The sequence below is a fragment of the Furipterus horrens genome, unplaced genomic scaffold, assembly GCF_987537825.1.
Source record: "Furipterus horrens unplaced genomic scaffold, mFurHor1.1.pri manual_scaffold_3, whole genome shotgun sequence".
Lineage (NCBI taxonomy): Eukaryota > Metazoa > Chordata > Mammalia > Chiroptera > Furipteridae > Furipterus > Furipterus horrens.
In genome coordinates this window covers 3631325-3647553 of record NW_028327173.1, presented here as the reverse complement: position 1 = coordinate 3647553, position 16229 = coordinate 3631325, and positions in this window count along the sequence as shown.

The following is a 16229-nucleotide window of genomic DNA, read 5'->3' as shown; positions in this document are numbered from 1 at the left end:
CCGGGGCTGTCGCCGCTAGGTGCGCGCATGCACCATGAAGGCAGCACAGTCTGGTCTGCGGGCCGCGGAGTCAGAGCGGAGTTCAGGGGCCTGAAACACCGTCTCTGCTTGTTTCAGGGACATGTCCTGTCTGTCAACAACAAGTGTGCGCACATGGGCAGCTGTGCCTTTCACGCTCCGTGTGCCCAGGGGGACAGCCCACCGAAGACGAGACCCAGGGGACAGAAGGGCCCTGAGCATCAGGCAGGGCAACCAGCCGAAGCCACCGGGGCTGAGAGTGACACTGGAGAGGCTGCCCCAGCGCCGCCCCCGTTCGCCCTGGGAGAGGAGCCATTTGTGGAGCAGGAAAGGGCAGGAGAGAGAGGGCGCTGGTCAGGCATGGAGCAGCCGTGACAGGGACAGATGTGAGATCAAGGTCAGGCAGCCTCCCATCCAGGGCTCGGCCCCTCCCCGTAAACCAGTCCACCCCGGCATGAGCCCCGCGGGCCCAATTCCTTCCTTCCAGATGTGCGACGCAGACACCCCTGCCAGAGGGGACCCTCCAGCCAGGGACAAACGCTCTGTTCTTCTCGCTTCCTGCTCCACTGACATACTGCTGGGCTTCCAGACGCAGCAGGGGTGGACACTGATAAACCTGCTCTTTGGAAGAAGGACAACCTTTCACCAGGTGGGAAGGGAAAAAGCACTTCCCTGGTTGGCCGGCTCGGTAATCAGACGTTGGGGGTTAGGGCTTCCGCCTCCCCAGCCGCCCACCGCCCTTCTCTGGGTCTCTCAGTCAGGGGACGTAGAGCCCCCAGCAAGGGCGGCCCGTCCTCCCTCCCCCTCCTGCCACCGTGGAGGGCACGCCCCCCACCCCGGCCGAGCCAGGTCCGATTCCCATGCCTGGCTCCATCCCCCACCCTCTCCTGCGTCCTCGGGGACCTCAGGCCCTCCCCCTGCTAGCTCACTTCACCTCTCAGGGCCACAGTCACTACAAACGTCACGGTCGCCTCTCACTGCTAGGCCACCAAGTACAGGGACCCTTCTCTGTCATCGCAGCTTCTGAGCGGCCGTCCACGGAGCTGACGGCTCACCCCACCCCCCGCCCCGTACTCCCCTCCTGGCTCCCGTGAGCCCGCAGGGACCCGCTTTCTCCTGCGTCACCGGCACGGCCACCGCTGTGTCCTCCCCATTCCTGTGCCCCAGATGTCCCCGTGCCGCGCCTCCCACCCAGCCCTGCGCGTGAACAGGCTCCCGCTGCCCTCCTCGCTGCGCGGTCCTCACGACCTTCAACACGGCTCTCTGCTGAGGACGCACAGACGGACTCTCTGAGCCCTGACTCCGGTCTCCCCCGCCTGCTGGGCCTCTCCATCTGAGCACGTAAGGAAAACCTCAAAACTGTCCAAAAAAAAATTTTTTTTTTCTGCCCCCTTAAACCTGTCCCTCCTCAGGCTTCGCCCTGTCAACATCCTGCACAGTGATCAGCTGCTCAAGCCGAAACCCCCCGAGTTCCCTGCTGCGGTGGGTCCACGGCGGTGGGCCCAGGAGGCTAGCAGCACAGCCAGCGGCAGGTCCCACACCAGCTGGGACACCCTGAGAGCGAGTGTGCGCGCCTGTCTGCCCTGCTCCGGACAGGGCTGGCCCGGTGTCACAGCCTGGACACCTGACATTGTACCTGGCACCGAAGAGCCACTCAATTAATATTTGTTGAACTGAACCGGACTCTCTCAGGCAAAAACGAAACGGAAAGACTGGGGGTTTTCCCAGCCTGTCGGGCGCGTTGGCGGGCCAAACCCAGCCTGTCCCCGGGCCGTCGGCGCTCAGATGGGGGCTCTGACACACCTCCCAGCCCCAGCGGCCGCACGGGGCTCTGACCCGACACCGAACTGAGAGGACGTAAAGAAGGGAGGAGAGGGGCCAGGAGAAGGGCCTCCGCTCCCTCTGAGAGGCGTTCTGGCAAGCACACTCCAGGCGCTTCCAAGAAGTAAAGCGAAATCTTCGTTATGTCAGGAAAACCAACATAAATCTCCGACAAGTCTGCTTTCCTGGCAACGCTTCAGGGGCCCCTGGGAAAGCAGAGCCCTCGTCCTGCACAGTTTCAGTGCAGAAAGCTTGCCTAATGCTCTACCAGAGGCTACAGCCCATCCCACGGGGTGAAGGAAAGGGACGCTGCTCCGAGCAGGACGGACCATGCAGGGGGCCGTGCAGCCGTGGCCACTCGGAACGCCTTCTCGACCTCACGGCCTGCCGCTCTGGGCTCACTTGCTTCCCCCGGTGCTGTGAAGACCTGTGCACAGGTGGCAAAGCCCCCCCCACACACAAGGAGACCCCTCCAACATGAAGCAGAAGACCCCTGCCATGGGCTGGGTTGTAACCCCCAAAGTCGCATGTGTAAGGCCAATCCCCAGGTAGTTCAGAATGTGACTGTCGGTGGGGACAGGCCTTGAAAGCGGTGACGCTGCTAAACTGAGGCTGTGTGGGTGGGCCCTGACCCGCCGTGACAGGTGTCCTGCAAAGGAGAGACGACGCGGGTGCTCAGAGGGAGACCACTCGAGGACACAGCCAGAAGGCAGCCATCTGCAAGCCCAGGAGAGAGGCCCTGGGAGATCCAGACCTGCCGACACCTTGGTCTTAGGCGTCCAGCCTGCAGAACCGTAAGAAAACAAACCTTTGTGGCTTAAGCCAGCGCCTGTGGTACTTTGTCACGGCCGCCCGTGCAGATCCTGTGGCCTCTTAGTAGGGAACTGACTGATGTTAAGGTTCCCTAACTCACACATCGTCCACTTTGGATGCACAGGCACCCCAGGTCTGCACATCAAAGCGACACCGACCGCCCCGGAGGCCCTGGAGCCTGGCTGCTGCACAGGCCGCGCCGGGGCCTGGCTCTTCAGCCTGTTTGCTCGGGCGCCCGGGCCCCAGGCCGCTCCCGTCGGCAGCAGCGGAGCGCAGCAGCCGCTCCGCAGCGCCGTCTCACGCCTCCCAGCACGGAGGTAAGCGCCCCGCACAGCGGAGAGCTCCATCAGCCCCGCTGGCATGGCCTGGTTTCCCTTTCTCAACATACGTGCTTTGTCTCCCAAACAGGAGACTTCCAGAAAGACCTCGGGCTGCAGAGACAGAAAGAAGGCCCCGGAGCCTGGGGCCCAGACGCCGTCTGAGGTCGGAGTGGGAGAAGAGCAGAAAACCAGGGCTCAGCCTGTGTCCCCCTTTCCTTCCTTCTCCGTCGCCCTCAGGAGTGCCAGCCCTAGGCCATGAGGGTGAGCAGAGAAGCAAGGGGGGGCCCACGGAAAACGTGAACAGAGCCTGGGAAGTGGTGCCGGCCTGTGACAGGATCTCCCAGCGGGTGTCCCTGCGGAACCTCGTGGTCCTCACACCTCCGCCTGGGTCTCCCCTGAAATACCACCGGCCCTGGGCCTTCTCAGGCCCCTCCCAGCAGAGAAGCCCCCCGCCCCGCACCCTCCCATGCACACCTTTTCCCGGCACCTGCCAGGTGCTCCCCAGGGTGTGAGCGCTCCTCCCTCAGGGGACCCAGTCACACCTATCTCTGTGTCCCCAGCACCAAAGACAGGGCCTGGGTTTAAAAGCTGTTGGATAAACACTGACTACAGTCACCAAGCTGTGATCCCTGCACCAGGTATCCTACAGCACTTTTTATGTCTGTTTTAAGAGTACTTTATTTACTTTCAAAAATAAAAAGAGCTGAAAAAGAAATTACTCCAAAACACCTTTCAGATAATCACATGCAGCTTAAGCAAAGAGGTCAGGCCACCGTCCCCTCGCCCACCTGGCAGGCCCCTCCCACCTGGCGGCAGTGTGTTCCAATTATTTGGAACAGTTATTTGAGAACAGCTATTGGTTCTGTTAATAAAATAATTTATTAAAACCATACATTTAAATATTCAAAAGCACCACAATGACATCAAAGAGGTCATCAAACTGCATGTCTGTGAAATGCCACTTCCGGACTGACTCCAGGTGAGGAACAATTCGGCCTGCCTATAACTTTAATTTCAAACCAATTCCTAAAGCTGGAGGAGATGTGCCACACAGGCTGGTGGGTCGTCTTAATTAAAGTCTCGGAAGTCCTGTGGACAGCTCCAGCGCATCTGGGGACGGCCTCCTCCCAAAGCTCAGCTCCGGACGGCCGTCCCGTCCTCAGAAGACACACAGGCCCTTCTGAGCACTGAAGCGCGCGCACATTTGCAGACCCGCACCCCACATGAGAGGCACGCCCCCACCTGGCTGGGACGGAGTCGTCCTTTCAGACTCCGGAGCAGCTTCGAGAAGCATGGAAGGAAGGCAAGAGTCTGGCAAGAGAGCAGTGGGCCATGCTCCCAACGCCTCGGGGGGCTGCTGGGACTCTGACGGAGCTCGAATGGGACTGCACCTCACGGGGGACGGGGACAGAGTCTCTCCAGGCCGAGGCTGCCGGGAGCAGGGCCCATCCCGCTGCGGCCACCCACCGCCCCAAAGCAAACGGCACGCTCCCTTCTCCAACAAGACCCATTCCTGCAACTCCCCGCTTACTGTTTCCATCAAATATTCAACTTTTAACTGTATTTTGTTTTCCAAATGACCCCCGCGGTGACTATCTGGTTAGTGTTCGTCTCACTCCAGTGGTTACCTGGACTTTCCAGCGGCAGCAGTTCATCTTACCTGGGAGTGATTCTCCTTCTTCCCCCTTCCACAACCAAAAACCCCTCCTCGTCATAAAAACTAACAGGCTCTGCTCCTGTGGTGGTGACATTCAGATTACCTAACAAAGCACAGCCACAAACAAGCGCCATTCGGCAGCAGGCCGACCTCCACAAGGCCGGAAAGACTCCCTCCTCCCTGCTCCCATCAGAAAACTCCTCTGCGTCCCAGGCCCCCAGAGAGGCTGCACAGTCATGAGCAGTGGCCTTCCCGGCTCCCAGGACGGCTTCGCCTGGAATTCACCAAGGAGCTAATCAGGGAACTCCCTGGAGCGCAGGGGTCAGTGCAGTCCTGCAACCTCTTCTTTGTCGATGAAAACCAGAAAAAGCGACCAGGCAGGAGAAACCCGAGGTTTGTACAGAGCCTCCCCAAGCCACAGGGCCTCTGTTCCTGGGGACACACCGAACTTGGGGGGGGCTCTGCTCGCACACGCCTCTTGCACGACGACACCTAAGGCTGGTGCGCTGCCTTCCCGCCAAAAGGGGAACACGTGCCCTCTCCGAAGGTCGGGCAGGACGCGTGAGGTTACAGTGCAGTAACAGCCAACCCTGAAACCTCAGTGCCTTACAAACCAAGATGTTCGCTTCTTGCTCACATCACAGGTCCAACGCACGTGGGGGAGGGGACCCTGCTCCCTGCGGTCACTCAGGGATCCCGGCTGACGGAGGCGTGGCGGTCAGGGAAGGGCAGGGAGCAAACCACATCCTGGCTCTTAAAGCTTCTGCTCAAAGAGCCCCTCGTCACTTCTGCCCACCCTGCACCGGGCAAAGACAGACGTACACCCGCCTGTAACTTCCAAGAGGGGAGGGAACAGCAGTCCCACCAAGGGTCCCAGGAGCAAATGCAGAAACCCTAACAACCAGCCCTGAGGCCACCTCCCGAGTCTGCCCAGGGCCACAGCCCTGATGGGCACCACCCCCCGGCAGCCTGCACATTTGTTCTGACGGCTCATTGTTACAACAAGCCGGAAGGAAATGCACTACTGTGCAGTTTTACAGACGAAGAAATCAAGGCTCAAAGAAGTCGAATATGTTTACAGAGGCCCGACTGTGAGTCCCACACCCACGCTCCTTCCCACATGGAAGTGTCCGCACTCCTGTCTCTCCCCCTGTTTCTCCCCCCGGACTGTGAGTTCTTCAAGGGAAAGGCAGGACCTTCTCTGCCTGGCCAGCAAAGCATCGAGCGCTCAAGAACACTCACAGAATGAGCACGTCAGGCCCATCCCAGGGATGCGTGAGAAAGCCCGTGCCCCTGCAGGGCTGTCGGCTGAGCGCGCACCGAAGGCTGCTACAGGCACCCCCCCCCCCAGAACCATGGACAGCTCCCGGCGGCCGGCACTAGCCTTGCGGGCTGATGGCTGGGGCATTGGCAGGAGACTAGGAAGGTCCTGCTGTCCTGCCCTCCTGCTGCTCTGGATTGTGCTCAGACCCAAACAAGCCACCAGAAAAATCCAGGAGGTTGCTGCCTTATTAAATAGAGTAAATTAGGTCCTAATTATTTGCTTGCACACCACGCACAAAAAATGAAAATTTCAATATAAAAGTAATATCGCTCTTAATATACAGAAGCAAATCTGCAATTGGACTTTCTGTGCACTTCTGCCAGAGAGGCCAGAGCGGGAGAGTCTCACGGAGGGGCCTCCCCTGCCCCCATCAGGGCACCCATGGGAGGAACCCCAGGCCCTCCCACAGAAGCTGGGCTCTGGGCACCTGGAAGAGCAGTCTGAGACGGATGGCAGCACCGGAGCCATCCGTTTTATCTTCTCTTCCATTCTGTTCAGGTTTAAATACCACGTCCCTGCCAAACACCCTGATTAACATTGCCGTTCGGTATCAAAAAATCTAAATCAGGCCCACGCAAGGTCTCGGAATGCACATGTTTTAACAGAGAGGGAGAACTAGGACCAGGGAGGGCCGTGGTCACGTCGAGCCCTTACCAGCCGCACAGATAGCGGAGGACCTCCTCAAAGAGGAACCCTGACACCCGCCCCACGGCTGCGTTCGGGCTCCGCGGTGGCAGGGCACGCACGGCGCGCTCCCAAAGCCAATTTCCTATCTTGGATGGAAAGAGCCAGGATTCGGCAACGTCAGTCACATTCGAGGTCCCCCTTCCAGGAACCCTTTTTCCTTAAGGGCATCTACAGTAAGCGTGTAATGGTTCTAATGGAATAAAAATAATCCTTCAAATGGGGAAATAGTTTAAAGTTTAAAGAGTCCCAGGTGGGCCTGGGGCAGCCCAATGACTAGTGAATATACATGAAGGGGGGTTTCCTGGTGGGTGGGACCCACTGTGCTCTGTCTCAGCTGGGGACACAGGCAGCGGGACAGTCTTCCGACTGCAGCAACGGCGGGCAGATGGGCAGCTGTGGCCAGCGGCAGGGGTCCTTCCCAGGAGAGGCTGACCGCCGTGCCCGGAGACCACAGAGCACAGAGCACGCAGGCCCTGGTATTCTGCCACCTTTCAGCCGGGTGACCTCAGGCAAGTCCTCTCTTAAATGCTCTGAATTTCTATTTTGCACTGAAAAACAGGGGTGGTATTAGTACTGCTGTCTTGGGGTCTCTGGGAGGATGGAAGGGTGAGCACATAAAATGTTTGCTTCGTATCTGCCATTAAAAGCAGGGCAGCCTCATCTGTGCCGAGCGTGCGGGTGCAGACTCAGCTCGCGAGGGCTCCCCACGCAGGAGTGCTCACCCACGGAGAGACCTGTTTGCTGCGTGTACAGCAGTCCCTCGCCCTGTCGCGGTTCACTGATCGCGGCCTCGCTGTATCACGGGTTTTTTTTTAAATATTATATTTAATTATTTATTGCAGATTTTTCGCTATATCGCGGGATTTTGCGGTACTGTGTACGTATGTTGTTAAAGTGACGTAGGTTTAAGAGTGTAGAATAAATGTAAGGTTCCTACTTCGCGGGGGGTCTGGAAAGTAACACCCACGGTAAGTGAACGGGGAGACACAAGAGGGAGGAGGAAGTGGGGGGGGGGGGCAGGGGAGGCAGGAGGAGCCCCTGCAGGGAGAAGTGCCCTCTCCAAAGCCAGCGAAGAGCTGAAGCTTCAGGTGGCCCCGGCAGGAAGGACCACGGACCTCCTGCGCCGCTCACCCAGCTCTCAATGCCACGCTGTCAAGGTCGGAGGGCACGTGCCCGCCCTCAACGCCTGCAACGGCGCCTGTGCCAGTGCCCTTCCAGCCTCGGAGCCTTCAGACCTGCCGAAGCCCCCACGCCGACGCCGTCGGGTGCACCAGAAGGCACGTTACAAACACGGGGGACCCAGCATCACCGCTCTGTCTCAGCGGGGCCCCTGCCTACCTGTCGGCCCCTGTGGCCCATCTGGACTTGGGTTCCCAGCCCCCGCAGCCACGGCACCTGCTCTGCAGCCTAGTGAGTGAGAGAGAGTGAGAGAGAGAGAGAGAGAGAGAGAGAGAGAGTGTGTGTGTCGCCTCTGCAGAGACATCCGGGAAATCGCCACCGACGGCGACAGCAGCAGCGCGTCCTGCAGATCACTGTCCCTGACCTCCTCCGCCGGCAGCGCAACGGCCCTCCAGAGGCCCCAGGTAATGCGTCCACCTGCCCAAGCTCCATCTATCCTGCAAATGCTCCCGGCGAGCAGCGTGAGCACCTGCATCCGAAAGCCGCCTCCCCCGCGCCACCTGGTCCCCCGCAGGGACCCTCTAATTTCACTGTGTCAGACGCCTGGGCACTTCAGCCTTTAAGAGAAACCAGCGCGTGGCAGGCCGCACAAAGGCTCTAGCCAGAGGGCCCAAGCAGTTGCTAAACACAGACCCCCCCAACCTCCCCCAAAGCCCTCAAGGTGTCCTGCCAGCCCCCGCCGAAGACAGAAACACATGCACACACGTTCACACACGTCCCCGGGACAGCCTAACCCCACGCGCGCTGAAACAATGGATTCTGAGGACGCAGCTCAGGCGTGCGCCGGGGGAGGCGGTGAGGGGAGACCCGCACCAGGGGCCTGGGAGCGAACGTTCCCTGGGGGCCGCCTGCCCAGGTCCTGCAGGCGGGGCAGCAGGGCAGCTCCTCCCCAGCGCGGGCACACCGCAGCCCCTAGGGCCCCTTAGAAACAGCGGGGATTCTGTTGGGCTTTATTTATTAATTTCTTTTGGTGTGAGCCAACTGCCAACTTAAAGACTCTCTGAAGCACCTGCTTTCTACCTTATTACAGTGACCTCTGGTGGTCAAGAACCAGACATTACAGGCCTAAATTAGAAATAAATTGCTTAATTTCAGGCCACGCGAAGAAACAAAGGCCCTGAGGTCCTTGAAGAGCTTCCAAGAAGCGCGGAAGAAAAGGAAGCAGAGACGGGAGCTGCCGCTGCCCCACTTAAGACATGAGGTGGCTGTCACCTGACCCTGCGTCTAACGCAGCACGGGGCTGCTCACAGGCCTCTGCGCTCCAGCCTGGGGTGACATCTCAGCCTCTGCTCCCCTGCCCCCACCCCGCCCGGGCCCATTGAGTCTCAATGTCAGGCTTAAAGGGCAAAGGCTCAAGGAGGGTTTTCGGGAGAGCATAAATGTGCCCAGGGACCTGCTAGGAGCTCGATGTGTGTGTGGCGGGAGGGGGTGGGAGGCGGGGGGGAGGGAGAGAAGTGGGGGAGGGTTTCTCAAAGGCTTGCATCTCAGCGCCACCAGCCAGCCTGGCCCAGCTGCCCAGGACCTTGTGCCAGAAGGTGGCCTGGGGACTGAACCCAGGAGGCAGGGGAACACTGCTTCCTTTCCCTTCCAGCATCACAACCCCCAACCACAAGAAGCAGGTCTGCCAGGAACAAGAGAAAGAAGGGGCTTCTGCTCACACAGCACTCATGCCAAGGGCCCAGGGTAGCCCAGGGGAGGGGTGAGAAGAGGCATTTGCTTTTGAGGTCATTCTGGAGACCGGAGCTGCTAGTTTCAAGGTGGAAAGAAGGAAGGACAGCATCCCAGGGGACGTCACAAATACCCATTCAGCCCTAAGCCAGGTGAGTGGACGTCTGGGACGTCTCCCGTGGGAAACAGAGCTGAGAAGGGTCTCCTGCGGGGTGCATGGGATACAACCTGACCCCAGCTAAGAACAATGAGGCTTAGCCCAACACAACGGTCTCTGTCACCTTATCCCTGAGACCACCCCCAAACCACCCTAGACAGATGCTTTCAAATCCTAGAAACTCTTCAGAGAAAAAGGATCCGACCACCTCAGTGTGACCCAATCCAATAGCTTCTAGAAGCTTCCAGTTCAGAGCATCCAGAAGTTAAACCTTTCCACATGTCATTTCGACCTCTCGGTCCAGGTACGGTGTGTGGGCGCCAGTGTGACCCCAGCACAGACAGCAGAGCATGTCTGCGGGGTCCCTGCAGGTATCAGCTCGGACAGGCCCGGCCGTGGGCCGTGGAAGAGGGACAGGCTGGGTTGCCAGCCCAGAATCCCCTGAAACTCAAAATGGATGAAGAATATCAATATTGTCTCAATTTTCCTTGATCTGCAAGGAGACGTCAGCAAACCTTTCTGCCGAGGATTGTACAAGGATCATTAAAAGAAAAATGTCCGTGGTAATTGTGCCTTTATGCATATTTCTTCACTCCAATATTCTATAACATAATAATGTTTCACATTTCTACAGAACTGTCTTTTCAGCATGTTTTCACATTATGCTTAATTTCGTGAGATTTCTCAGCCCCACATAACGACACAGCTCAATGCAAAATCAGATATAAATCTAGCTTAAGAGACTCTCAACAGGAATTTCATTTAAAACTGTAAATGTTAAAAGATTCTGGCTCTGATGTATGTTATGTTGTGTGTGTGTGTGTTTTCAGAGAGAAGCTTGACTGGCCTCCTCAACGGCAGGTGGACACGCACGCGCGGCCATCACAGGTCTCACCTGACCGTCCCCACCCCTCCGGAAAGGAAGCAGGGGACGGGGCAGCCAGGGCCTGGGGTCAGAGAGCCAGCTCCCAGGCCAGCGGGGCCGCCAGTGGGAACAGGGGGAGCACCTGACCTACTGTGCTGGCTCAGGGGCAGCCTCCTCTTCATCTCCCCGCCCCCTGTGACACCAGGGCCACCGCGCCCCCCGGGTCCCCGCGCACACGCGCCCCATCTGTATGAAACGCGGGGAGGCACCAAAGGGAGAGGCAGCAAGTCCTGGGTCCAGATTTCAGTCTGCACGCTCCCTGGTGACATTCACAGCCCACACTTCTGAAGGCAGACCGATAAGCCCCGACGCCTGTCCACAGACACTCGTGGGAGGGGGGCGGGCGGACAGGCGGCGCGGAGAGCCGGTGTGAGAGGCCGCGGCGGGTGCCTTCCGGGGCTGCGGACTGCGGTCCTCGCCGGGGGCCCTGAACACGGCAGAGGCATTCACATCCACTGTCTGAGCACGTTCAAGGCCCCCCTAAAACGCGGATAACTTACACGCTGGGCTCTAATGACTCCGAAGCAACTATTACGGTCCGTCCCGGGAAGCCGTCTCGAGGCAACTGTCCTGCAGCCCCTCACACACCTACGTGTTCAGACAACTCATAACACACAAATCACTCACACTGTGACAACACCTCTGTGGCCCTGGCATTATGCTGCCAACAGAAGGCACAGCAGCAGCGGTGGCTCGCAGTGACGTGTGCCGCCTGCTTCTGAAACTCCGAACTCGATTCCAAAATGCTAAAAGCCAGAGAATTCGGTTAGCGTGCTGGAACCCGCCGTGTCTGAAATGTCACTTGAAAGACGCAGCTGGTATGGGCTGCAACCCCCGAAAGGGCACGTCACCCTGTGCAGCTGTAAAACCCACGTGCCGAAGGAAGACTGAGGTGGCCGAGGCTCCTGCGGGCACTTCACATATTTAAAAAATAGGCACTGCAAAGCTCTACAAGTTACTGAGTTCCTCCATAAAAAAAAACGTTTTCACCATTTCTAATGAACTCCACCCAACTCCGAGCAAGAGCTATAGGATTCACGCCCCCAGAAGAAAGCAGCTGAAGTGACTTGACTGTGTATCTTCCCAGAGAAGTAAATTATATATAGGATTACCCCACCCCCGCTCCCCTACAGGTTACCCATTTTTCCTCCCACACTGCACAGCCCACAGAAACGAGGAGAAAATTATCGAGTGAGTGTAAGCGCTTGGATACCTAATTGCAACAAATCTAAGAGTCTCATCTTTCTGCCTTTTAGAACTTTGGTTTCAGGCTTTAAATCAAGTCCCATTAGCCAAGTTGACACCTGCCAATTAGCTCCATGCCTCTCACAGAATAAAACGCCCTTGAGATAAATCACCCCGCATACCTACACATCCTCCCCTTAAGAGTCTCCATGGTTCTCGGGGTTTTGTTAAAATCGGGTTCTGACATGGCTGTGCAGATGTTTACGGAGCGCTGTGCGGTGTCCTTCAGCGTCCTCACGCGAAGACAACAGAAGGGACCCCAGGCTTCAGGGCAGAAAAGGTGTCACAGAAGAGCCCGCTCTCCCCTTTGCCGCATGGCTCGCAGGGGCTGCGTGAGCACTGGGTGCCTTTCCGACAGAAGCAAAGCATTCTACACCTGTTTGACGGGGAGGAGGCGGGAGGGGGAGAAGGAAGAGCCACGATGCTGCGGCCCGGAAAGATGCTAAATGGCAGGATTCAAACCTTATAGACTTATAAAGCAGAAGGACCTTGCTCAGTAACCCTGCTCCTAGCAGATCAGCACCCAGGGTGGTTTGCTGTGACCTGCAGACCTGCATACATAAACCTCTTTGTTTTTTACATAAATGGCTTCACACACGATCTGTATTGTTATAAAAACTAAATTCTCAGAAGAACTCTAAACAAATAATGAACTTTAATTAGTGATATGCCTGCAGGCTGAAATATCTGGTGGAGAGTGTATTAATGTCTGCAGCTTTCTCTAAAACGAAGTCAAAATATTAAGACAAATGGTGGATGGAGGGGTGGCTGGGGGATAAAATGAGCAGAATAAAGTGTTAACTGTGGAAGCTAGTTGGTGTGCAAATGGGTTTCCCTGCAAAATTCTTTCCGTTTTAGTGCATGTTTAAAATTTTCTATCTGAAATGGCCTAAAAAACTAATTTTTTCATTTAATAACGAGGCACTGATCTCTTTCCGTGACTCTTTATCCCTCTTAGAGCTGCCAAGACCGCACCTGATGGTGGCACCATCGCTCGGCAAACTGAGCCGCTGCGACCGACCCTAAAGAGACCTGACACCGACCGCGCCACAGTGCGGGTCTGCGCGGACGTGTCTTCTAAGGTCCACGCCTCCTTTTCTATAGCACAACTTCCTAAATGTGTAAAGGCTGACTCAGAAGAACACAGGCCTTGAGAAGAGCTAACACCTACTGCAGGGCTGCGCTGCCGTGACCACGTCATGCATCAGCCCCGACCCCACTCACAGCCGCCCAGTGAAGTGGCACCGCTGTTCCCCACTGCACGCCTGAGGGAAGGGAGGCGCAGAGGGGCCAGACGACGTGCCTGAGGCGTTGCAGCCAGCAAGTGGCAGTCTGACTGCAGAGCGGGCACTTTTAACCACCATACTTACAAATTATGGTCAAAAAGATCAAACCAGCAGATAGTCCCACCACCAGCGTTTGAGTTTCTGTTTCCCCAGGCTGTGTTGTTTCAAACTTATCTAAACAAGAGGAACACGGTCCATATTCCAGATACCGTGGAGACAGGCGAGAGCCCAACGCACCGAGAAGGCAGCGGAGAGCCATCGGGCCAGACGTGAACGCCATCTCCACGCGGACCCCCCCAAGCGCGCCTCACCGCCTCTGCCGAGCCGCCGTCTCGGCCCCGCGGGAACGCTGGCAGGTAGAGGGACCTACAGACCCTCCGACTCCTATTCTAAACCCTGCACGGCCCTGCCCCATCTCCCCGGGTGCAGGGACAGCACCTCCGGAGCGCTGCCCCCGTCTTTCTCCACCCGACAGCTGCACGAAGACAGGACGACAGGAGTACGTATGTCACCTCTCCTCCCACCAGGCACTCACGTCATTCAAATACGTGTTTAGACAACGCTTTCTGAGTCAGTGGGCTATTGTTGGGAACAACCTCAGAAGGTTCTGTTGTTTTATTACCTGAAGCATTGTAAGTGATCCCGTGACAAACCGATGAGGAAGTCTTCCTCGGAGCAGGCTACAGCGCCAGCCCTAAACTTGGCCCTCGCCAGCCCTGACCGGGCCTCACGGAAACACAGCCGCGACACCACCGGCTGCAGAGACGGGAGGCGCAGCGGCAGGAACGAGCCCTCTGCGAACCAGGGGCCTCAGCCCGGCTGAGAGTCCCCGCAGAACGGAACAGCAGTCATCCCTACTGACACTGCCTGCATTGCTGCTGTAGCAGCAAACACAACGTAACTGGTCTGGTTGGCTCACTGAGTAGGAAGGTGGCAAACTACAGAAAAAAGGAAGGGTTTGGAGCAAGAGTTAGAGGACAAATAGAAACAGAACCACTTCAAATGAAAAGTCACTTATCTCAGACATTAGCGAGGTAGAAAAAGCACAGACCTCAACCCCAGAAGACCTGGGGTCCTCTTGTGACTTCGAAACTAACGAACTGCGTGCCCTTGGGCAAGTTCAGCGATTCGGAGAGCAAGTCGTCCAGGCTGCAGAATTAGGATAAGAATCCCGACCTCATAGGCAGTCGCAAAGCTAAGTGTTCAGCCTGTGAAGTCCCTGGCAGGCTGCAGCCTCTGTGAAGGGGACGCTGGCACCGCGACACCACGGCGAGCTCACCGACTAGAACTCACCGAGACGCTTCACACAGACGTGGCGATCTCCTGTGTGTTGACACAGTTTCTCTTTTTGTGTGTTTTCTGACGAGAGTGACGGTAATGACGGACTTCAAACCTCCCCCAAACTATACAGAATATCATAAACACCTACCTGCCAACCAACCGGATTTTCAAATCTTACTATTCTGCTATATTTCCTCAGATTTAATTTTTTTTTTAGAAGTAAAAAGTAGGAATTACAACCCTGACTGGTGTGGCCCAGTTATTTGGGCACTGTCCCGCGAGGCTAAAGGTCGCTGGTTCGATTCCCAGTCAGGGCCCATGCCTGCGCTGTAGGCCCGGTCCCAGGTTGGCACGCGTGCAGGAGGCAACTGGTTGATGTTTCTCTCCCTCGCTTTCTCCCCCCACCCCAAAAATAAATAAATAATTTTTTTAAAAAGTAGGAATTACATGTATTGCTGAAGTTCCTGTTAACTATCCCCTCTCATTCTGCTCGCTCCCTCCAAGAGGTGGCCGCTGTTTCCCATTTGGTTTATATTTACCACATATGTAGGCATCCATACACGACATGGATCTTTTTTACACCTTAAGCTTATATAAATGGTACCACACAATATGTCCTTTTCTGCAACCTGTCTTTTTTCCACGCAGCTCTTTCGATCTTCATACATATAGATACACATAGCTCTAGCTTATCCATTTTAACCGATGATTCACTGTATCAATATACTTGAATTCATTTATCCATTCTACTACTGATGATCATTAAATTTTCAAGTTTGTATTAGTGTAAACAATGCTACAAAGAACATTTTTGTACATATCTCTGTGCACAGGTAAAGAATGTCCATAGGATAGCAATTCTCCACATATGGTCTGTGGGCCCATGGGGCATCCCTAAGACTCTTAAAGGACCATGAATTCAAAACTACTTTTGTAAAACACTAAGAAGTTACTTCCCTTTTTCTCTGTGTTGACATTTGCCCCCCTGGAGCAGAAGTAATGGTGGGTAAAACAGTTGGGGCCTCAGCACAGATTAAGGCGGTATCAAAAAACTATGCAAATAACCATGTAGTCTTCACCACCGTGCAATTATGGAAACGTACACCAGTTTTGCTTAAAAATTCTCTAATGAAGCAGTAAAAGTTATTAATTTTACTAAATATCAGTCTTTGATTACATGTCTTTTAATATTTTGTGTGACAAAAATAAAGTTTTCTGCTGCACACTGAAGTATGACGGCTGTCTTGAAGAAAAGCCCTTGTGTAATTGTTTTGGTTGCCAGCTAAACTAGCCACCTTTTCCCTGGAGCACCATTTCTACTTAAAAGAACAACTGATGAGCTATGGTTATTCAGATTTGGCTATTTAGCATAATTTCTCCTTATGGCCAATGTGGGGTAACAGGGGCTGGGTTATACCCTCCTGCCTGGAACAACTAAAAACCTGGACAGCATATGGAAAACATCAGTTTTCTGGACATTGGACATCAGGAAGTGAAGGACAGTGATCCCCTGAGGAGTGAAAAAAAGATAAAATGAGATCTATGATCACCCCAGCTACTTCCTAAAGAAAGCTGCAGGCCCTGGAGCAGAATGAAACTCAGGCAGAGCCCAGTAACCTCCCTGAGTTGGGGAGAAGGAACCAAGAATCCCAGGAACCAAGAGCTCTGAAGGTAGAGGGCAGAGCACCAGAGAAGGTGGCCAAGAAAACTCTACAGCTATCCAGAGATTCCCCTCAAGTATTCAAATAAATATGGACCAGTGCATGTGTGTAAGAAAACTTCTGAGGGCATGTAATTAATCACCTAAAAGAATTATAGAAATCACCATCACTCACACTTGGGCCCAAC